This window comes from Haliotis rubra, unplaced genomic scaffold (genome assembly GCF_003918875.1).
Source record: "Haliotis rubra isolate DU_JTF1 unplaced genomic scaffold, ASM391887v1 Scf188, whole genome shotgun sequence".
In the NCBI taxonomy this organism is placed as follows: Eukaryota; Metazoa; Mollusca; class Gastropoda; order Lepetellida; family Haliotidae; genus Haliotis; species Haliotis rubra.
Genome location: NW_025765869.1, coordinates 1,302,636 through 1,327,320, shown reverse-complemented (window position 1 = coordinate 1,327,320; position 24,685 = coordinate 1,302,636). Strand labels below are relative to the sequence as shown.

The 24,685-nt window shown below is 39.6% G+C and overlaps 1 long non-coding RNA gene across 1 annotated transcript; it reads right to left on the bottom strand.

Moving 5' to 3' along the window:
* Positions 1-5,724: 5,724 nt before the first annotated feature.
* Positions 5,725-6,800, bottom strand: LOC124274120. The gene is made up of 2 exons (XR_006897863.1): positions 6,223-6,800; positions 5,725-6,188 (listed from the first exon to the last, which is right to left on the bottom strand). It is a non-coding gene; the product is annotated as an uncharacterized LOC124274120 (long non-coding RNA).
* Between the last annotated feature and the right edge of the window lie 17,885 nt (positions 6,801-24,685).

The following is a 24,685-nucleotide window of genomic DNA, read 5'->3' as shown; positions in this document are numbered from 1 at the left end:
CTTGGCTGATGTTAAACTGCAGGAATTCTCCAGCCACTGCTATAAGGTAATATTGACAGGCAAGCGCCATATAAACTCTGTCAAAAAAAGAAACGCAACCCCTGTATTTTAGAGATTTTGATCTGAAGTTTTAGGACGACACGGCATTTTTATTATTTAAGACAGAAGTCTGAAATTTGGCAGAATAATAACCCAGATGGGCATGTTTAAAATTGTCATTTCAAAAGTCATCTCACAGACACCAGTTTGTCACCAGGGGGGGCGTCTTTCTCAGTATCTCGTATGAGCACCACGCGCTGCAATCACTGCACGGCATCTCCTTGGACAAGAACGGATAAGACGCCGGATTCTTTCCTGGGGAATGGCTCTCCACTCCTCCTGCAGTGCAACGGCGAGCTGTTGCAGCGTCTGTGGCGGCGGCTGACGTTGACGTACGCGTCGATCCAGAGTATCCCACAGGTGTTCAATAGGGTTGAGGTCTGGTGATTTAGAGGGTCATGGCAAGACATTGACGTTGGAATTCTGCAGAAAGTTCATTGTTGCACGTGCAGTATGAGGCCGGGCGTTGTCCCGTTGAAAAATCTGTGTCTGTTGGTCAATAATCGGGAGAAGGTGAAGCTCTAACACGTGGTTGATGTAACGTTGGGCTGTCAGGGTTCCTGGAACGATCACCAAGTCTGATTTCTGGTTGTATGAGATGGTTCCCCAAACCATGACGCTTTTCCGCCAAATCTGTCCACCTGTCGGACGCAGATGGGCGCAAAACGTTTATGACGTCTCCTATACAGACGCTGTCTTCCGTCGTGACGTTGCAAAAGAAAACGTGATTCATCAGAAAACCAGATTCGCCTCCAGTTTTGTAAAGTCCGTATCCTTACGTTGTTGCACCACCTGAGTCGTCGGCGTCGATGTAGGGGGCGTAGTACAGGTCCAACAACTGGTCTACAGGCACGTAAACCCGCTTCTTTCAGACGGTTCCTAATCGTTTGAGCTGACACTCTCCTCAAACCTGGTATTTCTGTGGCAGTCACGGTTGGTAGGGCATGCCGATTACGCAGGTGATGGACCCGGATGTACCGATCTTGACGGGGGGTCGTGATTCTTGGCCTTCCACTTCTCGGGCGATCGTTGGTCAAATTGAAGTTGTTGTAGCGGCTCCAAAGTCGGGATATCGTTGTTTTGTGAACATTTAGGTGCCGTGCAACAGTTCCAAAACTTTCTCCGGCTTGAACACGACCAATGGCGATATTTCGGTCGGCAGCACTCAATCGTGGCATTTTTAACACAGCTTTTCGGCGACAAATGAATGAATATAATACGGAAGCACATGGGCTTTTATACACCCCTACATTAACTGCCATTTTCATGATTTGCATGTGTTTTTTTTGTGCGAAGTCACCATGAGGGTCATTTCATGCGTTGTGACGGAATAAGCAATAAAATACACTTATGCGTACAAATGCAGTTGTTTGGATGGTAATCTTCATTAATTACGTGTATCATTTCAATACATTCGAATAAAATTTAGTTTGGAAGCAATAACTTCATTCAAACGAATTTTTCATATCTGAGGACAGGGGTTGCGTTTCTTTTTTGACAGAGTTTACTTACAAAGTACATATCACCGTCATTCACCGCACTTGTGACTCACTTGTTTAAGGCGCTACAAATCGCACTTCAGAGATGGGTTATTATAGGCACGCCAAAAACCTATTGAACTTGGGTTCGAATCCCGGGTCCCCATGATGACTTCGGGCTTTCCTATCACATTAACCTTACTCGCAGTGATATAACTGGAATATTTCACCGAGCTGCGTTACACACAACACAGTCACCGTGAGAGAAAGCACGCACATAACTATTTAAAAGAGCGTTCAACTTTCATACAATTATGAAAGCATTGGTTTAATTTTGCATTCACTGTTATACTACGTGCAGTTAAGGCATCACTTTGCAGTCTGTAGCAGAAAGAGCAGCTGTCAAGAACTATTTGATGATTTTCTTCACTTGGGGGAAGACAGCTCTCGAATGTCGTTTGAGTCATTCACTCACTAACTGCTGTATGGACCAGCCCATAAAACAAAACATGCTATGATATATTGTTTCATAAAGTTTTACAATATTACGATATGAAAATACCACCTCAAATTTGAAGTCTCTTAATAATGCCTTTCTGCTATTGATTGTGCTGAATACAATATGATCTCATGTTACGATCAGAACATGATGAAACTCCTACTCCAAAGTGGATCTTGCCAATTAGATACAGAAATATCCCTATCCTTGAATCGAATATCGATGCTTCTTCCTAGTCAGTATAAGTGTTCTTAATACGTTGAGACGTGGCATTGAAGCTACATCATATCCGAGTCTTTTGTGAAGTGATCAGGCTCTGGGTCTTCTATCGACACATGCCCCAGCAGTGCCAAATCTGCACAAAGGGTTCCAAAATGATAATCTGAAGATTATATAGTCCAGGCAGCCACCAATCAGTCCGTTTCTGAAACATCATCCGTTTATTTTGAATTTAGTGAAATCAGGGAATCCTGGATTTTATGTTTTACTACAACGAATTGATTTTCTGATCCCAAAGAGAATTGAGGGACTTCATACTAAGAATCGATAATGATATTAGGATTGAATAACGATAATACCGTTTCGAAAAAGCAATCCGTTTATTTCCCAATATATCAGGACATGGATGATGGCGTTACAACGTGAACACGAACGTGTAGGTGTCGGAATCCATAATAGGCGTGAAGAACATTGCTGAAAAACAATGCGTCTGTTTCTTGAATGATATGGATGATGGCGTTTGAACACGAACATTGGCACCATTGAATGAACGAGAATTAGTCAATGTAAAAAGATATCGGCAGCGTAAGCATGCCAGAGATATCGGCAGCGTAATATCCACCATATTCCATGCCCCTGTGGGAACCAATACCCTGAGCCCCCTCAACAACAGAGTAGCCATGAATACCCGGGCTAGCTTTTGCCTTCCGCAACCCAGGATTGTCGTCAGAGGCCACTAGCGGGATCGGGTAGCCAGGTATTCATGACACATGTCATCGCATCCCAATTGCGTAGATTGATGTTGATGTCGATTGATGATCACTAGATTATCTGGTCCAGACTCAATTATTTACAGACCGCCGCCATATAGCTGGAATATTGCCGAGTGCGTCGTTAAACAACAAACCAACCAATCAACTAACTCAACACCAGAGAAAGGGAAGCTGGCAAGGTGCTCTCAACAATTGGGTTCAAAGGAAACTATAAGACACAAGGAAATCAAGAGAAACCTGCCGGCCAAGAACTGTGACCAGGGAAGATATCTGCCAAATACATGTGTCCTTTTGATTGAAATCGACAATGCCACGCCCTTTCGAGACGGTGTTTGTTGTCTAATTACTTTTGTTTCTTACATGTAAATGTATCATGTTCGTTGCATTATTGCATTCATGCACCCGATGAATGGGTAAGCATGTATTCCAGAACAATGTGTTCCTCGCAATAAAGACGTTATCATCCATAAATTATCTGCCTTGTGAACATGTGTTTATGTTATGACCACAAAACCCACATTTTCTCATAACTTTTAAGAACGTATTTCTAAGTGTCATAAAAATAGACACACTCTTCCTAATTGGGTACTTGATGACTGCATGGTGATAACAACAACGCGACACCGGCCCGACCATCGAAATAGAACCGTTACATTTTCCAATGACAGGAAAATGCAGTTCATGCTATTTTCATGCTATTGACAATGGCTTTAAACATCCCCTTGATAAAAGTTCAGCGTCCCTTTTCTGCTATATATGCTAAAAGACAAGGCTACAGTATTCGCCAATTGACATACAAATATGATGAAGGGGGTCATGTAAAATTCAGAATGCGTACAGCGATTTCAGCGAAAATTGATTTTACAGAATGACGTGTGGACGTATATTTCCTCGTGGTCTAGTAATTACGCTATGGAGAAAGCAGTTTTAAATATTTTTTAATATATTCTTCTCCTTTCAGCAACATAAAACCTTTCATGCCGCTATAAGATGAATCATCAAACTGGGTCATGAGGTTGTCGAGCGCAGCATGGAGAAATGCTACTGAAATTATTATGGAACTTATAAAGCCATTGCAAAAGAATGCCCTATCTTAACAATTGTTAGACATTTCAGGGCAGTAATATGAAGGGCCACTGAAAATGAGACATTTTACGAAAAAGCTTAGCATACCAAGGGTTAGCTCCCACTATAAAAAGAGTCATCACTACTTGTATGTATAGAATTTGATTATTCCAGTCTTTTATGTTAAATAAATAGAAATCGCCTGTCAGTAAGGCAAACGAAGAATTGTCATAATATCTTTTCCAGAGATAACTGATATATGACCAGGTATTGCGTTTGTAATATGATTGCCATTGAAGTCAATTTGAAATTATTCAATATTTAAAGAGACACGGGAGAAGTGGAAACTAGAGAAAATCATGCAAATTTTAAATTTCTTTTGTTTTAAAGTTTAAAGAGGAGAAACAAACAAAGATATATTTCTGTGAATATGCAAATGAAGAAGCTTGTGTAAGAATACTGTTTTACCGGTGTCCAATTCTGCTTTTTGAGATTTGATGATTTGTGAATGCCATCATTCTCAGATGACATGAGGAGTCACTGGAAGCACAATCGCCCAAAGCGCCACAGTTTGCTGCATTCACAATCATCGTAGTTATGTGCCTCAGTCCGGGTTCACCATGCCCATGGTAACGGTTTGATGAAAGCTGTGTACACCGTAACAAATAGGATTATATTTAGCACCGCAACACATACCCCCCTTGTCTCTTGAATGAATTATGAGAGTCTTAGTCCATCATCGATTCAAGTGAAAAGATTGAAACATCTTAATGCTGTATTCTGTGTATCGTATACACACATGAATTTTCTGTTGTAAACTGGATTTTGAACTGTGTGTATGTTGTAATTGATAACAGGAAGGCCAAACCACAATGTTTCGGAGGTAATATTTCCTTCAGATTTTCCAAATATTTCCAGTTGAATATAGACAAACTGTCCAGGTAATGCAAAACAGTGTACATGTTTAACAGTATAAGTTACGATAATCTCTAACGGAGCCCATCGCTACACAAACATATCTTTAAATCTGATTGTGACACAATTATTCCACACTTAAACATCGGAAAGCTATGAAAAGCGAAATTGTTATATAAAAAGCAAGTCATTAGCGGAATGCACGAATACATATAAAATGGTATTCTGTAAATAACACTATGTCATTAACCGTATTTGTTTTGTTTTGAACTGTGATGAACCAGGACGCGTTGCTCCGATGGCCTACAGCTGTTTCGAGAGCAGATCGTGATCTTGTAAAAATACTTTCAGCCCCACTAGCGGAGGACATCGTCTTATGAAATAAGGGTGACAAACCCTTTCCACGGCCCTAAGGAATCTCTGCTAAAAGCGGAGTCGATTGTATAGTTACTTCTATTTTACGAGCATGTGTTTATGAATCATAATACAAATAGCGATGATATCAGGTGTTCGCAAGGTTCATTCTCACTTATCCACCACCCTTTAGTTTTGATAAGGGATTAGATGGGATTAGTTGACACGGGTTAGTGATTACACTGCTCACTCTGAAATTTGGTCCTGGTGGGTGACACTAATTAGCTGATTTGCCCTGTTACAGTGAACAGTGTTCGTGAACTTTAATTAAATTGTGTCGATTATGCTATTTGTGTTTTTTTAATTCAGTGAACACTTTTCACTATTACACGATTATAAAATGGTACATGAGGTTCTTTAAGGTCAGTCACGATGGCTAACCAACAGGTTAATGTCCAGTTTATTCCTAATGGTAGAGGTGGTCAGTACTTAGTGTTCCAAAATTACAAGTTTGTAGTTAAAAGAAGACGAGGAACATCTGTCCATTGAACTGCGCCCAGAAGAACTGCCATGCCACGGTTAACACCAAAGATAATATTCTCACGTCCTACAGAGACCAGCATAACCATGCATCTGTGGAGAATAGAATCGCTGTAGATTCTTTCTTGGCCAATCTTAAGGACCTTGTCCGAAAAGATTCCAAACCAATTCCATCTCTTTATCAGGAGGAGTTATCAGGTAAATATTAACATAAATACTTGGCAACTTTTTAATTACTATTAAATACTAAAATACTACAACAGTTTTCTTTGAATTTAACATTGTGTTTCTCTGTTCTAGGTCTGAGAGTGATGAATCCTGACATCATTGCAGAAGTGCCCATCTTTGACAGTGTACGTCCTGCTCTATACCGCTCCCGAGCCAAAGACATCCCCATCTGCCAGCAACTAGATCAGCAATAGATCTTCCCGATGCATATACTAAGACGCATGCCAATGACAACTTCCTGCTGTTTTCTCACGGCGACCATGACAAGATCCTGACCTTCGCGACTGACGAGAACCTGCGACTTCTCTCCGAAGCAGATGTGTACTACTGTGACGGAACATTTGACAAGTGCCCTGGTGTGTTCACCCAGCTTTACACCATTCATGCATTTGTGCAAAATAAGATGTGCCCTTTGGTGTATGGTCTGCTCCCAGATAAAAAGCAGTCGACATATGAACGTTTCTTTGAAAATGTGAAGAATGTAGCGGCCTCTAAGAACATTGTATTGGATCCAGTGAGTGTGTTCACTGATTTTGAGTCAGCTGCTCAAAACGCCATCAAGATGACTTTTCAAAATGCCATATTAAAGGGTTGCTACTTTCACTTTAGCCAGAGTGTTTGGAGAAAAGTTCAGAAGCTTGGAATGGTAACTGAATATAAGGACAACCCGGACATAGGTCGTCTTGTAAGACGAGCGATTGCTTTGCCCCTGGTACCAGTGGACTGTGTGAGTGATGTGTGGTGGCAGGCCCTGGAAGATGCACCTCCTGGGGTGGAACAGTTTACAGACTATATGACATCGTACTGGGTGGAGGGTGACCATGGCAGGACCATGTGGAACCACTTCGCCACCGAAGGCCCCCGCACTACTAATCATGTTGAGGGCTGGCACAGGAAGCTTTCCTGTTTAGAAAACCATCCCAATATCTTCAAGATTATTGAATTCTTGAAAAAAAGAACAATCTTACGTAGAGGCATCATGTATGCAATTAAGAGGAGGTGCCAAACCTCCTCGCAAGAAAGTTAAATATGTCAATTTAACAAACAGATTATGTAACATCAAACAGCAATTCTTGGCTGGCCATATGGATGTATATGCATATTGGGATGCAGTATCCCATTTAACAGGCTATTGAGGATTGTCATAGATATTGAATGTATTGTTAATTTTGATATTGTATGTATTGTTGAAATAAAAAAAAATGTAGAAAGACTTACTTTTTTACTACTACATTCAAGGGGGGGGATCTTATTTCACAGGGAACAAAATTTCAGGGACATCTATTGTCTTGAGGATTATTCCGCTTCAGTGACTTGTCCACCTAGAACAATAGGTGGTGGATAAACGAGAAGACCCCGTTCGCAACGGTGAGCGTTTCCTGTCACAAGCCAAGTCCAAAATCAAATGTTTTCCTGAAACAACATGGGATTTGCATCAATTGTGTCACTGTTGCATCAATGTTGACACGTCTTCCACGTGTCCACCATAAAACGTTTTGGCATCTTTACAAAAGCCTTCAATGTTTTAACCTTGTTGGAACAAATTCTGAGCAAGATTCGGATGACGCACTCCGAGCACGCTCAATTGTTCTTCAAAAGTTGTGAAATGTAACACGAATTCTGTGACCCTCATACTGTGTCCCAACTACACTGCTTAAAACATTCAAATCAAATATTATAACGGCTTGTACACGCAGACATTGTTTATTTACTAAGTGAGCGTGACATTATTAGCTGTCGATTTAAGCCGCTTGGAACAGTGTTTCGCTTATTCCAGCGCAGTGTAATTGGAAAAGACCAACCTGACACAGAACAAGAATAACGTTGATCAAACCGAGGGGAGCATGAATACTGCCCATAACAGGGGCGATGTGGAAGACTGGTGAGTAGAGCGTCAGCTCGTCAGGCTGAAGGTACAACGAGTGATTGCCATTTCTGATGTCCCCCACTGTGGTGTTTCAGGAATATTACTGAAGGCGAACATAACACTCTTGCTCACTCTGGAGTAATATATGAGTGAATAAGTTTGTTAGAACCCCACGTGGAACAGTATTTCAGCAATATTACTACGAATCATCTTGACTCATCTCAAATTGCTACCACTGTGGTACGACAAACGAACTCGGGTACAATGCCACAACACCAAGCAACACAATCAAGGAGAACTGGGATTCGAACCTATGATAATACTTTTAGCTTGCCTAGTGCCAAAAGTTTTCACAGGTACTTGTGACGTCTTAGGCGACTGATCATGACCCATTCGCACTCCTGTAGCTATCAGGGGGGAAAGAAGGGAATCGGGCATTCGAGCAGATATTGAGTAGGAATCTGGAACTTGTATGTACTTTGTTATCCCCGGGGCCAGAGAGGAAGTAGGAGTTAACACTTTATCATTATGTTATTACTTATCTGTGCACTTGGAAAAGAGTGTGAGCATTTCGTTTTGGATTTGCATTTAATGCAAATATGATTTTTCTTCCTTGTTTTGACAACATTTAGTTTATTGGTATTTTCCACTGTCTGCACATGTAAAACATTCAATTTCTAATGCACCTGGGCGATATATTTATGGCAGATAATAAATGGTATAAAGACGTCTGTAATCTGGAACGAGGAACACAGCGTTTGATACGCAATCAGCTTTTTCCAGAATTGATTTCGAGCGACCTTCTTAAAATCTCGTTATTGATGACGATGTGCTTTGCCGTCTTTTTGAGTAGGTTGTAATAAGACGTGTAAGTGTAGACAACGGGATTGCCAACAAACACTGTTGTCATTCGTCGTTCCTACATCTAAAACGTGACGGGCGCCAAGATGGCCGCCCCCAGTGGCGGCAATATTGGAAAAAAACCAAAATGGCCGCCACCCCGATTTAAGAAATTTTTTAGTCATAAATTGTCCTAAATTGTACATAATCATGTTGTATATCAAATGAAAGACAATAAAAAGAGCTATGATATATAAATGAAGCAAGGCATCGCCTTTTCACTACTGGAAGCAGGTCATTGGAAAAACTCCCGCCTACTCAAGCTGCGTTGTTTCAACATGTGAAACGATCTATTCTGCAGACGAGTTTCTTTTGGGAGCAGGCAACCATTGCTTACTAGGAAATCCCTGACTTCAGTGATTGGGGTTGGCAGAGAGACGACAGCAATAACTGGCAACCTCTATGGACCACCCTCAATGATGCTTCAGCAGCATGTTCTATCCTCCTACACTGTGGTTGCAAAAAGGGCTGTGTGGGAAAGTGTAAATGCAACCGTGCTGGTGTACGATGTACAGTCCTCTGCCAATGCGAAGGAGGATGCACAAATACTGACAGTAACTAGGTAAAATAGTTACTATATCTTTCACTGACAGTCATGTGCAAGTACAATATATACATTCTGTGTATACTATTGTTATTTCTGGTGTACTCTGACTCGCTATTGACTGGATATTTTTTATAGGTAAAAAAGCTTAGGACTAAAACATAAATATTATTTCTACGTAATTCCATTTTAAGTCACTTACTTTATGATTCCTCATAAAACCGACCACTGAATTGACAATTTCCAAGTTGAAAATATCTTCAAATTCCAATTATTGCATGAATTTTGATGGGTTTTGTATAATATTTTGAAGTTTTCGGTCAGCTCTCTAAATTTTATATTGGTAATAACTTTTGTCACAATGGTTACAGTAAATTCATTTATACATCATTACAAAGCTCTTGTCATTATCCTTCGTTTGATATGTGACATGACCATATACAACCGTAGGAAAAAAATCTTAAATCGGGGTGGCGGCCATTTTTTGTTTGGTCCCCTGTGGCGGCCATCTTGGCGCCCGTCTGGAATCGATTTAGTATGCCTTCAGCTACCTCTGTGCCAAATTTGGTACTTTTGAAAAAATCTGAACCAAAAGTCCTGAAAATATCCCTAAGCTCACAGACTACAAGGATAAGTTGAGGACCGACCTGACAGTTGAACAGTATTAGCATGTATGAGTGCCGCCCACTGGCGCCTGTCATTGTTAGGGAAGGGGTCCCAGGTTGTCCGCGATCAAGTGTAGTGCGACTTGCTACACCGACGTGAGAGTCTTATAAGCAAGGCGTGTGCCGCTACGCGCGGAATCAATTTCAACGTCATGCAATGCACTATCCTACCTTTGCGAAGGATACATTCTTCTCAGTGAACTGGCAATGTAATGGTTGCAATGGATTCTACATGTTGTCTTCCACCCAAAACGCCAGACCATTAATTTAATTGCATTTCTGGTGTCCCCTGCCGTGATATTGCTGGAATATTGCTAAATGCGACGTAAAACTAAACTCACTCACTCACTCGCTGAGGGGATAAACCAACAGTGTATATCTGAGTGGGGTGTCCAGAACAAAGGTGTGACATGGTTTCGTAATGGACAAACTCGATAGAACCGACAATAGAGTCATTTAGTAGGAATTGCGATTCAACCGTTTTGAGCCTAATTCTTTTGGAAAACTATGATAGAGGTAGTTGCTAAATATATTTCAACATGATCCTCTCTGAGGTCTACATAACTTTACAGGCGTCCCTACTGAAGCTACTTAAAATACAGATTAATGAAGGTTTTATTTGGGCGTAAAGGTTTTAAATGCGTGCCTGTAGTTTTTAAAACATCATCCTGTAAATTAATCTCTGGCACAGCTTTTCATCTGTAGGATACACCCTGTATCTACTGACGGGCTGAACACAGGCGAGCTAGTATAGGATAAAACAGTTATATTGCATGGATAAATCAACTTCTCGTTAAGAGCAGAGACAGGTGGTCCGATCTAAATCCAGATTCAGATTGCAATATGATAACGCAGGACGTTATGCAAGGTAACTGGATGTTACCGCTACTCACAAACTATCGAACAATAACTGCTAATAAATTGAGGTTAACGCATATCAGCATTTAACAAGAATCCATCTAAAAAATGTGATGATTACAATCAGACATAATGGTATCAGAGATATCATGTTTCCTATTTTTCGACCTTTCACATTTCAGAACATTCGATTTAATTACATCGCCTGACGCAACCGCGGACTAAATAATGCCCAAGTTGGGAGTGACAATAAAATACTCAGGAACGGCCTTTTTTCATTCAGTCTCATTTGCGGTAACGAACTAAAAACCCATCATTTCATGGCTGTATTTGTACTTGCCTTAAGAAACAATTTGATCCATTTGGTGTTGAATGAGCGAGACAGTATCGAAGATCTCCTGTGAGATCAACCGCTTTTACCAAGACCTAATTGATCAGCGGTGTTATATTTCTTGCAGCACAAGACTTTGTGTCTCGTCAAAACCTACATAATTATTGTTTGCTGTTTTAAGTGTTGAAAAGCATGTACTTACACCCGAGAACGAGACTGATAAAAAATGAGTAAAACGAGATATTCTTCCAGCATCAGTAATCTAAGTGGGCGGACGAAAACGACAATTGCAGTGTTTTGTGCTGTTGGAATTTGTACCACTGCGGCTCTGTCAGCCTCGTGGTCAACAATGTAATTGTCCTTGGACGTCAGAAAATAACATAGGGAATCAAAGATGTTTTACGAATATTATACAATGTACTAATTACAACGTGGGTCAACACAAAGGACAGAACATTACACTACCCCATAACGTTGACCACACTGGTCAATTAATTCAGTTGCCTGAAGAACTAATTGTCGGATTCATCTTTTACCTATCTTTATGTTTGTCTTGTATATGAGCTCGGGAGTATATTTACTACTGACATCTATATTACTTACAGCTCGACCTGATCAAGTGAATACTAATGCATTGCGTGACCGTGTCACAACTGGTTGGGTCTATTATTGTGGAGGGGTGCATTGATTGCCAACATGTCTGAACAGTCGAGACAAGGTTGCCCTTTGACACCTCAGTGTTGAGAAATCGTCAGCAATTTCCTAACTTTCTTGAAAGAAGAAGCTTTATTGTTTCCGATTCGAGCTTTTAGCCAGCGAGCAGCAACATTAATAACATTCTTTGCTCCCCTATTTAATGAAGTTAACTTGACCTGCCGTTTGTGCCATTTGACCTCCCGGGTCATGCATATGTAGAGTAGCTCAGGTCAAGCTGAACAAGCTGTACGTATTTTTGCTTAGCGATATATTGTTTGTATATTGTCATTCTACAACATTCGGTTGATACTATCAATAAATCATAGTTAATAGAGAATCGATAATAATTCTGTTGCCTTCAGGCCGCACGTGACCTCCATTTGAATCGTACCTAGGGGCTAAAATCATTGCTAATATAGTTTTTATAGAACCTTCACATCAGGTAGTATATCTTCTTTAAGATTTTTAAAAAGAATCACTTCTTGCTATTCGTCGTCCCGACTACCGTGACATCCGAGTTAGTGAGCTGGGTGTGAATCGATTTCCTGATCTAATACATCAGAAACCATTTCATACCTTGGATTTTACCGGCATTGTCGACAGATATGGGTTTGAGGTTGGCATCTTTGTCTTGTACTTTTACCAGATATTTGATATAACCATAGAGGGTGAAAATGGTTTATTTGACCTATTGGTTATACCTGGAGTGAACGTTTTTATCATGTACGGGGTCTTGCGATGAAAGGCAGCATCTATGTTTTAATTTCAATCGTTGGGTTGCAATTTGTGGCTGTTTTCTGTCTCCTTGTTGATTGTCTCGTGTGGATCGTTGACGTCATCCAGCTGGGTATTACGTGTCTTGGTCTTCTCTCGGCTGGTAAACATGACATCTACTGCACTGTGCCATTAAGGTTTTATGGCGGTGGGGTGAGGGCAGCTTCTTCACATGTGGTCTCCAAAATGAGAGTCGACAGGCAAACTGGGAGGCCGTGAATCTTCCGATGGTTCGTGTCATTCCATCTGAAGTAGGAGAAGTTTTGGTGTTGAAAAGCGTCGGTTATCAGTATTTTCTTTACATCAGTCCATGAATATCATTTATCGGGATAAAAACATTCAAAGAAGACATGGGATGCAGACATAAGAGTTAATTGGATCAGTGATGCATCTCCTACAAAGCAGTCGGATAAGTAACAGGCATTAAGGAACAATACCATGCAAATGAAAGGTGTAAGCCCTACGTCCACTGATATAAGGGCAGGTAATGTTATTTTAGTATGTAATAGGTCATTATGCATCATAAGAGAGAAAAGCAAGAACGGCAACTGTATAAAATATCAACACTGAACAAGAACATGACATAAATTCCGATGCCGGTGTCATTACCATGTGGGCCGCCTGGAGCCTTTAAATGCATATTAATATGATAAATATTGATATGATACGTATTGATAAAATTATTGATCTGAACCAATGCACCAATCCAAGCCACCTGAATCCATTTCGTGGTATCTTTCGACCAACATATATTGCTGGGAACCCACTCTAACTCTGAATGGTCAAAAATACTGAGATTTAGATACCTGAAAATACACTCAGCATAACGAGAGGTCACAGAAGCTGGGAGATGCCCATCAACTGGCAGCGTCGTTTTGAAGCCACGTCAAATTGGTTCGATCGTTTTCATGGGGTGAAAAGTGAGTTTCTTCCAATTCGCTCCGAATTAGATACTATGGGACGATTATTTATAACACTTGTGAACCCTGGGGAAACCAATGTCAAAGTCATGTGACTAAGCTAAGCCTCGTTGTAACATTGCATGAATCACATTTAATCCAACTTGCACCATCCTGGGACGTCATGTCTATTTAAGAGACCTCCCTCATGGCTTCGTGTTTTAAGTTGCATAAACATTTGACATTTTCCAGAAACAAACATCGTTAAGCAATCGGTACCTGAACTAAACTGGAGTGTCAACCAGTACTCAACGGTGGTGCGAAAAACGGGCGTTTCTACCGGTGAAATCGAACAAGACGAACGAGTGAAATATACGCTGGATACAATAATGGTTTTTCTGTGTAGTAATTCTTTAAAGGATCAAGGGACGTATAATAACCATAATTCCACAATGAAACAGCTATTTAATACAAATGTGATTAAGGTACACAGCCGTACCTTAAGTTGGCATTGGGGTAGCCTAGTGGTTAAAGCCACTTCTCATCAAACCTATAGCCATGGTCCTATTACCTCACAGGGCAAAACGTTTGAATCCAATTTGTTGTGTCCCCGTCGTGATATGCTGGAACAGCATTGGAATATTGCTAAAACGGATGTTAAGTGAAGTATCAGTTATTTGTGCAAACCTACTTGTGTCAGTGAGTTAATTCCGACAGTGATGCTCATTTCAATAACGTTAGGCAGAATCAGTTATACATTTCGTCGTTACAGCATCTATTCAATACGAATGAAAGTTTTTTTACGACAGCGATTGGCAGGCAAATGGATCAGACTGGCATGTACAAATTCCAATATTTACAACAATAATTGTAGATAATATAAATTGATACCATAAATGCACAGTAAGTATGGGTACTTGGGGATATAGAAATATATCCCAGTAACATTGTTTATACATTCATTGATGCAATGTGTCTGCCTGTCCGTCTTGATTCCCACTATCAGGTTATCCTGCAGTCAATTCGTAAAAGATCTGGACGTAAAACCCAAAACAACACACAATTGTGTTCTAAAATGAATTAATTTCACAAATCATTTCATAACGTTTCACAATGGCATTGGAAAATCGGGTGAGAGTACAAATGCAAATGCAATACAATACAAAAGCAGTGAATATATACTTTCTTAATCCCAACAACGTCAATGTTTTACCCTAGCCTCCAAAGTCTCCTGATGTCACCGATCGAGCACTTCTGGGACCACCTCAAACGCACAACGACAACCACCACCTCCACAAACACGTCAGCAGTTGAATCGAGCGCTGAGAGAGGAGTGGCAGAGAATCCCCAACAACGTCATCAGACGGCTTACGTCCTTAAAGCGCAGACGTGTGTTTACATGCATCCAGGCCCAAGGAGGACACACCCGTTATTGATAATGCATTTTGACCACTCAGAAAGTCTATCAAAGTGTCAAGTCTTTATCTTTTGTCTATGTAAATTTCAAATTTCACCCCTTCTGTAAATGGCATTTCAATACATCATTTAATGTGCAATAAATCTTTAAATCATTAAAGTTTGTGATGTGCTTGTCATAGGTTTTAGTGACATGGGACTGAAATACTGCACACAGTCAGTACTTTGTAAGGTATGAAGTTTCTTTTGGACCTGAGTATAGTAAAGGAGCATCACTGACAATAATGGTCACATACACCGCTCAGCAACAGTAATAGACCTAGGCAGGGTATATGATCATCACACCCAATGCTGGTGTCCTCGTAACCTGAGATGCAATGTGAGATGAGGGGGCCACATACCAAAGCTACAATAATCAGTCAAATAAAAACAAGAACACGTTATACAAGTCGCCCAGAAAAGCTACAAACGTTAATTAGAAACTACCTCTAATATTTGTTGAGTCGCACTAATGTTCCCAGACGAAATGGATATTGCGATATAACATGGTTTCGTTGCAAGATCTCTAAACAATAAGGTAAACATACAGACATAAGTATTATTTCAGTGGTTCTGTAGAACAATAACGTCTGACCTTTTGTAAATAAGGAATCTTTCCTTGGGTGATGATGTTTCCTTGATTTTTGCACAAAGGCTTCGGGTAATTTGATAGACTGGCGACAATATACCGCGCAAACGCGAAGGAATGTCCACAGGGACTAAATGTTATTAACTCTGTGGTAATTAGACAACACTAGACTTGTTTCTTTGTTTACGTATGTTTTCATGTTTTTCAGTGGTCTCCACGGCTTTGTTGTTTTCATGATGTCATCGTCTGCCCTTCTCTATGGGCACTGAACAGACTTCATGCCCAAGTGTTACTGCTATGTCCTCATCCGCTGGAGCTGAACAGGGCACAAGGTTCCCATGTTGCTGATGTTGCTCTTCCCTGCAGTCAGTATAGGACTGAGACAATGCCAAAGCAGCTTGGAAATTTAGTGTGTACAAATGCACCTTTCACCGTACGTGTTACATGGAGTACATTCCACTTTGCTACTGCCATTTACTTCACTGAAGCTGTTAACTAGAATATATGCTATTGTGTTTCTGTCATGTACTTCGCTGTAAGCACGGAGTAGTGAGTGATCTTATGTTACTGTTATTGTTACAATGAGTACCGTAGTTATCCAATAACTCAATAATATCCAAGCTCAATAATTTGATAATCATATACGGTTCTGTGTTGAAAGTGAATTAGTTCTGTCTGTTGAGCTGATGGCAAACAGTCTTAGTAAAAGCAAAATGTTGGTGCACTCGGCTAAACTTATATTTGACTGCTTTCCAGTGTAATATAGATGATCACTGATTATCACTCTAACATGGTCATGGATAGAACTGGTTACTAAAAGGGTTGTAATAGTGATTTTATTTATACTTACAGGCAAAATATTGTTTTTCCTTTTTCTTAACATTTGTGAACCATCAACAATGTGTAGTAAAAAAAACCATGGTGACAAACGTAAGTATGAACCAATATGTGTCATATTTCATATTATGGCATATGATAAGTATTTCGATCCACCAGAACGATGTAACAAATAATTCTAAATTCTCTAGGGTTTACCAAAATCAGAAGGTGCCATAAAGCATATCTTTTAACAATAATGTCCTGTTTAGATTGATTAGTTAACACTGTGAAGCTAGTCGTTAGTGAACGTTTTCTCGACTTTTCCCTTTAAGTTCAATATTTCACTTTACGTATACTTCAGGTAGATCGATGTTCATGTTGTTGATCACTGGGTTGCCTGGTCCTGACTCGGCTGAAATACTTCTGAATGCGGCGTTAAACAACAAACAAACATATACTTCAGTCGATTAATAAAAATAAAACCCTGTGAAAATCTCAAAGCCTTGTTTCTTTTTCTTATAATTTCAACAGTTTTATTATTTTGAAACAACGTTTACTCAGTCAGGAATAATCTTACTTTTACGGTCGTAAAATACAGTAAGACTCTTGACACCATTTGTCCGTTTGCCTTCAACTCTGTTTATCGCCTTTCCTGTCACTAGGCGAAGACTTCAAACCTTGTGTACATTCTTCACTTACTTTATGCACTGTCGAGACGGGTTTTATATCGTTTTAGCCAAATATTGTATTTATTCAGATGACAATCACCAAATATAAAACCACTGAAAATGTTCAATACAACGCAATATTCCGAAAGGAATTTACACAAAAACATGGACTCGAGAAAATCCTTCTGTGTCCTTCATCCTTCTCTTTTATTCAGTAATGTGTTGTTTTATTGAGATGCTGGAATACGGAGACGGTTATATCATAGACTGAGTGCAATGTAATTGACAACTTATTTGTGCGGTAAATGGAAATGTGTAGACTGTAGCGCTCAATAAATTGAAAATACCTAAGGGACTGTATTCCTGCGGGGTAAATCTGAAAGATCGATGGTTGAATTTATGAAGCAATGTAAGCAAGACTGCACATGGCGTCGCAACACCACAATTAACTGACATGATTTACTGTGTTGACCGAAAGCCCATTTAGAAGTGTCTCGTACGTAATGGAGGTGCAATTGAATTCGTTTTATCAGGAAATTTAGAGCCTCTCTTGGAAATGAACTTCCTTTTGTCTTTCACCTCGGATTGATTGATGTCAAAGGCCAAACAAAATGTCCATAAACTGCTGGAAAAGGATAATATCTAATTCAGTAACACTTGAGTATCTGTAATGGCCATGTAGCTCTACATTAGTTTATGGTGATTTCTTTGCACATGAGACTACAGAACACTAGTAGTAGTATTTGATTTGATGGTTCAAGAATGCTTGTGCAATTACGAATATTTACTGTGGTTTATGTTTCAAATACTGTGAGGAAGTAAGTGAGACATATTGACGAAATGCTGAACTTGTTCTTTTGACGTTTACAATCAAACCATAAATCCAAGTCGTGTCATGTATGACGGTCATTGCCTAGGTCAGTACATAACTGCGACTTTGTAAGCTAACGGGGGATCATCAGTGTTCTGGGAGTCATGAAATTATGAATTGAATTTTGAATTTATTTCAGAATAGGCCAGAGTCCAGTATACAAGTTACAATTCATATTGCAATAATGATAATAATGCACATGCAATAGGCACATCTCCAATGGTACTGGGTACTGGAAACTAAATGAACAGTATTGTCTGGTGACAGAATGTTAACAACAAATAAGGATATAAGGTTAGCAGCTTGGTCATTTTTCAAATACTATTTTGCACATACGTTTACGAACTATAGTCCTACAAATGTATTTGTGATCGGATGTTGGTACAGATTGCAAGTCAACACAATGGCAGCGAATGGAATAATATTATAGGCGTAGTCTTATAGGTGTTTCTCACAGTTTTCTAGTTTTTCTTAGCATACATTTCATAACTGCCTCTTTCTTTAAGGATATGATAAACAAACTTAGCTAACTTAAGAATATTATTTTCGGACTTACTTATCAGAAATTGTACAAACTTGTACATACTCGGATTTTGATACAAACTCTTGTCTAAATACAACTGTCTATATTTTATATACTTTTGACAAACCATTACAACATGATACTCATCTTCCAAACAATTAGTACAAAAAGGACATGCTCTATTCGATATATCTAACTTACTCCACCGTCCCTTTTCTACTAATAACATGTGAGAACTTAATCCGAATCGCGTTAAGGCTATTCTATATTTAGCTATTTCTATCCTACAGAGATAGCGTTCAAATTCAAATGTTTCCTTGATGTGTAGATACAATCTAGTGTCGCTAAGCGATAAAAGCTGATATCTCCACATTTGGATATGGATATCATTTACTCTTTGTCTGAATTCATTTAAAAAGCTAGTCTTACAAGACACAGTTTGCGACAACCAGACATAGCCAAACCCGTATTGACATAATACATATCTCAGTAAAGTAACCCAAGTTTTACATTCTGGATTGACTATAGACATTTCTAACAAGGCATCATATACAACACGTATGTATCTATGATATTCACAGTTAATGAGTTTTAACCAATAATGTAAGATACGTAATATTCTACTTGTGTACAGAGGCAAAACACCAAACTCACCATATGTATAACTTGATGGTGTGGATATCTTAACTTTCAGCAATTTGTTCAAGTACCTTAAATGAATCCGTTCAACAGCGGGTGCCTCCATAAAGCCCGAGACTTCACACCCATAGTTCAAAATAGGTATAACAAGTGATTTAAACAATTCATATTGTTGGCTGACTTGGATATAGGGTTTATGACTAGTTATTCTATATAACGTAATTAATGCTTTGCTAGCTTGCTCAGACAATATTCTTTGAGCCTCCGAAAAACTACCCGAGGGGTAAAAACTATACCCAAATATTTAAAGCTATTAACAATTTCCAATTGACTACGTTCTCTATATTTTCTACAGAAATCATCCCTCAAAATATATGTGAACCCTAACTGCTTTGTCAATATACATTCCACATGCACAGTTATATAAGAAATGTATCACTAACGCCTTACAAAAATATCAGTTAGATGACACAATTGTTACTCCAACAAGCATGTTGAAATCATGTTCCTTTGCGGCTGGAGTGATCAAACAATCTAACTTGGTTCAACATAGAAAGTCGACGCACACGTACAACCATGACAAAGGACACAAAAAAGTAAACTAGGGTTAGTCACCACAAGTTATGCACATTTTATGATGTTATAAATACGTTTCTATTTATCAAGCCTGGTCAAGTTGTAGGTGAGGTGAGGTGAAATTGGGTTTAACGTCGTGCTTGAGAATATTTCGCTCATATGACGACGTACATGCATGTGTATGTGTATGTGCGGCTGCTTGTACTAGCCCAGACGTAAGCTGGTTTAATAGTGCTAGCCCACTGAGATACCATGTCGCAGTGGAGCATGAATACCCCACTCAGACACATTATACTGACTCAGAGCCGATCAGTCCTTGTTGTACCCATTAATGCCGAGCTCAAGGCAGGGACCAACAAGTACCATATTTTAACGTCTTTTGGTATGACGCGGTCGGGGATCGAACCCGCGACCTTCCGCTCTCCGGGCGGACGCTCTAACCACTACACCACGGATGCGGTCCTTGTCAAGTTGTAAGCATGATTTACTATAAATGCTTGGATCACGCACTCCAACAGACAAGACATGCTTTGTTGTTGGCCACAGTTGGGTGGAGGGCATAAGGGAAAATTCATGTTTACCCTACTTTGATCTGAGTAAATGCATACCTCAAATTCCCATGTGTAATTTGTTTTACCTCATAATGCTTGGATTGGCAGATTTTGACAAGAAGGAGATTCAATATTACCATAAATCTGACTTATATTGAATAATTGGATTTTGTTGTCAAAAGGCATGGTTATATTATCCAGTGACGTATGACAGGGGATCCCTTGTTGAAATCTTTGTCAGGTTACAAATTAATAAAGATGGTATTCTGTCAAGGAGTTTCGTTTGGGGTGCCATTCCAAGAACAGATTTGAAGGTGTCATAGCATGTGACATAGACCTACGCCTGCCACAGCGCTACGGGCACTTTGAGAAAAGAGGACCCCATATTCTCGATCTTACTCTGGCAGCCAGTTGTCAGTTACGGTGTCGCAGGTGCCACTTTACGAACGTACTGTCCCTAGATTTGATTTAGTAGTCCTTGACAATGATCCAGTGTCCTACAATCAGCTCTGGTATTGGTGGCAATGTAGCAAGTCAACCAATGTCAGGGAATACATGGCCAAAGTTAGTCATTGTTGTTTAATCAGTATACCTTAATCAATTATATTTGCTCAAGGGATGGGGCGGTGGGGTAGCCTAGTGGTTAAAGCGTTCGCTCGTCACGCCGAAGGCCCGGGTTCGAATCCCCACATGGGTACAAGGTGTGAAGCCCATTTTTGGTGTCCCCCGCCGTGATATTGCTGGAAGATTGCTAAAAGCGGCGTAAAACCATACTCAGTCAGTCAGTCAGTGCTCAAGGGATGGTGTAAATTCTGCTGGGGCCTGTCCATGCAGGAAGCAAACGTGGCGGCGTGTACTGATGGCGATCTATGGTCTGTTTTTGTATTGTAATATACATAAGAATAGTTATCGACCTTTAAACCTGTAATGCTATTTATATACAACTTTGTTATAGTCCAGCGAAAATACACACCATCGTCGATAGGGTTTTATTGAAAAACGTAGTCAAGTCACAATGTGGCACAAATATAGCAGATGTAACGTAGAATTGAACTCACTCACTTACTCACTAATGTTCCAATATACATATCGTACCCTGCAATCCCTTGAATAAATGTCAAAATCCCTTTTATGTCAGAATTCCATAATAGTCTTTTAACTTACTATTGCCTTATCTGAAGGATCTGTGATGGTGGGATATGGTGGTTAATATGTTCCCACATTACACCTTAGGCTCAGGTTCATTCCCAAAATGGATACAATGGTTTTAACAGATTTCGGGCGTACCACGTTGTGATGTTGATGGAATATTGCTGAAGGCGACATAACACCATACTCATATACTTGAAACTATCTTTTGAAACCAGTATAAACCGCGATGGTCAAAACCATCACAAGCAAACAGCGAACGAGTTCAAATTAACAATCATCACCTACCCCCACGCGATGAGGTAGTCTGGTGGTTAGCGTGTTCTCTGTTCTCTCACTGAAGACCTGGGTTCGATTAGCCAGATGGGTGTTGTGTGCCCGTTTCTGTTGTCCCGGCCGTGATATTGGAATATTACTAAAAGCGGTGTAAAACCGTACTCGGTCCGATCAAACCACGGAAATATCATGTAACTTTTATAATCAGACTGAGATGTAATCAATACCCTGTCGATACATTACATACAAGTCGTGATTTATCATTGGTTTGGAACAAAAATGACGCTCAACGAAGCAGGAACATGGTTTCTTGAACGGATATCCAAGCAGTATTGATATCCATGGAATTACCAGGAACATAAGTTGATGATTGATTTCTCTTTCTCATGGCTGCTGTTACATGACAATATCTTGATTCCGTCAAGAATTATTGACAATTGCTATGTTGTATAACCGAAACGGACGTGTGCAGTCACATGTGGACAGTGGAAACAGACTTCTTGATTTACCCAAGAGTACATGGCCGTATGACTCATTGGGAATCACAGAAGGATGTATCGGAAAAGCTCGCATGGGAAACACAGATTGGACTGTAGATAACCGACACCCTAAACCAGTGGATCAGTACTTTCAAGGGACACAACTCTGAACGGAGAACTATCCCTCACCCTTTTGAACTTCCTCATATTTCTTTATACAGGGCAGAATACAAAAGTACACCTTTGATGTTTATATACTATAATGAAGTTTCATTCAGAAAACTGATTTTGTGTATAGAGGTAAAAGACGTGAAGAAAATACATTGGATCAGATTATACTGTTATCATTTACTTACAAATGAGCAAAATGTTTTTCGACCAGTTCACATTACTGATTGTTTTATCATTATTATTTCATATGCAAGGGGAAAAGAAAGTGAACAGAGCTGGATTTTCATGTAATTGAGAATTTAGTGAATTGTTGTTAAATTTGACTATATCTGTAGCCATAACTCTTTCCTGCAGCAGTTTGTAAAGAGCGATCTATTGTTAGGTACTATTGTGTACAAACACAATGAATGTGCTACCATGTTTGGAATGATACTTTGTGCTGATAAAAGCAAATATACTGATTTTCAGTGATGAGATGACTACAAAAACGTCAGTTGTGTATTATGCGATGTTTTACTCATTTTCAAAGAACGTAAAACCCAGGGGAAAGACTGTTATGTTGACAGACCTAGAAACAGAGTCCAAACGAATCGAGATTTAAACCCACAAGCAAAGATTTCTTCGTGGCCATTGGACGAAACTCGTTGTGGCGAATTGTGTCGCCTTTGAGGCCACCCGTGCCCTCTGCACACTTCGGAAGCGATATGAAGAGAGTGGGTGTACTGAATGGTGTTACTGTCGAAATGCGTTCTTACGCTTCCTTCAATTTATCATAGTGAAGCTTTACTTTAATTTCATAACATCCATCATATAAAGGACAGCAATAAATAATTAAGAACGACGAATGTTCCGTATGTGTGTAAATTAATAATGTTGTCAACCAAGAAGAAACAAGTGGAATATTTTCACAGCCACGACGAGCGTGAATGTTCACTTCACCTAATCCTATTTTCACTGCATCTTCAGGATTCCAGCATGAAATACCATTTAGATTATATTAGATTACTTTTTAGTAAATGTTTCAATGTATTTTATGAGTTGATGAGATGGATTTACTTCCCTGAACATATTTTGCGATTGACACAGCGGACGATTAAAACCATTGCTTTAAGAAGAAATGTTAATATCAAGAAGCTGCAGATAGTGTTTAGGGCGAAATGATCTATTTACCATTCTGGAAAATCCATGATGCGTTTGATTCCATGACAAGCATTCATGGAATAGATATCGTGGCACGGCAATTATGATTTTCTTGGCCACGGCGTCCTCGAGAGCTGTTAAACTGACATGACACAAACATCAGCATGAACATGCACATGCATGTGACATGTCACTATTTGTTTCTGCAAAGTTTTGTTACAGTTGCTGAACTTCGTTATAATGTTATTGAACGTGGACACTGTGTTTATCTATTGGGGAACATCCATCAGATAGCATATACAATGGTTCGACAGATTAATCTTTCCATGGTCAAAAAGGATGGTTGAATTTGGTGATAAGCACATAGTAGTCGAGCGCAAGTTAATGTAAAAAAAACTAGAACATTCACGTCCTATCGAACAGTTGCCCGAGATTGTATTAATTACTCCATTTCCAGTTTGGTGCAGAGAGTTTTTACCTTTGAAACTATTTTTGTAGCCAGTGTAGCCTGAAAATCACGGAATCTGTACCAAGTTGATAGCGTCATGAAAAGTCCACGGATTCCTGTGCAATTACCTATAAGTACACAATGAGTATGATCACTTTTATAAGGCACTTACTCCTATTCATTACTGAGAACATAATCCAGAACTCAAGATCTAACTTGAATAAATATTCCATACTTTTCGTCTCAGTGTCTTTCAAAATATGTTAAGATCCTTACATGTTCTTCGCCTTAACCAGTGGCAAATATTGCGCCATTTTGGGCCTCCATGGTGCGATTGCAATATAAGCCACATTAACACGCCATGCTGAACTCGTCATTAGTCAAGACAAATTCTAATATTTCCTAACGATAAGATACTTGTTTTATCTCAGTCACATCCGCTTCGATTCAGGTTACGGGGACATTTTTCCGATGACTTACCTAAATCTTAGTGAGTCTGTACATGGGAGGAGTGGTCATTTATTCCTTCAAATTGTCAAATGGAATGTGATAAGAAAGACAGTAGGTATCTGATTACCTTGTGTAAACCAATCACTAACGAATCGTTGTGTGCAACATCGTGTTGTT